The sequence below is a fragment of the Galeopterus variegatus genome, unplaced genomic scaffold, assembly GCF_000696425.1.
Source record: "Galeopterus variegatus unplaced genomic scaffold, G_variegatus-3.0.2 Scaffold2710, whole genome shotgun sequence".
In the NCBI taxonomy this organism is placed as follows: Eukaryota; Metazoa; Chordata; class Mammalia; order Dermoptera; family Cynocephalidae; genus Galeopterus; species Galeopterus variegatus.
Genome location: NW_007728821.1, coordinates 114854 through 116262, shown reverse-complemented (window position 1 = coordinate 116262; position 1409 = coordinate 114854).

Genomic DNA, 1409 nt, shown 5'->3' with positions numbered 1-1409 from the left:
TTTAAAGTATATCAAAATCAGTTAGTGGCTAGTATATCATGTCCTTTATAAAGGACAATTAGAATTGATTGTTCAAAAACACTTTACTTCTCCATCAGAGAAGTATTTATAAAATTCCATTGAAGGTTGACAAGTGGAAGAGAACAACCCCCTGGTGAAATGTTTTAATGATACAGCAATATGCGTATGTGTGACAAGGATATTATGTAATATTTATAAAGGTATATGTTTATCTAAACTGTGTCAAAATGTATCTTCAAATTATTCTCATTTTAAAAATGTGTTACTCCATTATGGTAATTTTTGTTGAGACTTTCTTTTCCAGTCTCCTATGCACATTCTACAAATCAGTAAGTTATGGGCCACAGGTACTTAAAATCATTAATGTCTAAACTGTCAAGCTGTATGCCCAAAGATCTGTGCACTTTTTTTATAATAAATTATAAATCCATAGGGAAAAGCTTATTTCAAAAGTCTTCACAGTTTCAATTCAATTTCCTTACAGGTAGTTTCTTACCATTAAAGAGGGAAAAACCTCCCCATTACAAGAAACAAAAATAGTCCTTAATTATTGGTTAAAAAGGACATAAATGATCCCTGCTGCAGGGCCACTCTGGATAAAGATCCCCCCCCCCAAAAAAAAAAATCTGGTTCAGTGTTTCAATATAAGAAAGATTCCCCAAAAGATCTGGAACAGTGTTTCAATTTTAGAAATTCAGTGGCAAATGTCTGAAGGTATTAATTCCCATAATGCTTCACTGATCAGGAATGAGGTCCAATATCCCTAACCAAATAGTCACCATGTAACTCACACCTGATACTAAATTCAATTTTATGCTTGGGTAAAATGGAATAATAGTTTGCCTCCTATTCTTAGTTATGGCTAGGACTACTGGTGACACTCAAAAAGAAATGTTAAAACTTTAAAACATTGACATTATTGAAAATTTTAGCAGTCATCATTTGAGAGGTATATAGATTTTTGATATCTTTAAGTAGACATCAACCAAAAAAAATAATCATTGCTAGCACTAACTTTTAAATTCCAGGCATTCGAAAGCTTTCCACACTAGGCTAATCTGACTATTTTCTCCCACTCCAAGTTAACGTTCAAGATATTAGAAAGCACCCATGAATTACAAACAAAACAAAGCACAATTTAAAAAATCAAAATCTATTATCCCTATCAGGAGAAATGCATTAGAGTAAAGTGAGTCATATGGATAAAATTTAGAAATTTTCATATACCAGTTTTAGTCTTGGAACATCTGATAATGTAACTCAAGTCTGGGCACATGCTGATTATACTTGGCCTTAATTTGGATTTCAGAAAGTGATTCGAACTGCTTCTTAAAAGTTTAAATACATTTTTTATTAATATAACTCTCTTAGCATTGAATAAAAAAAAA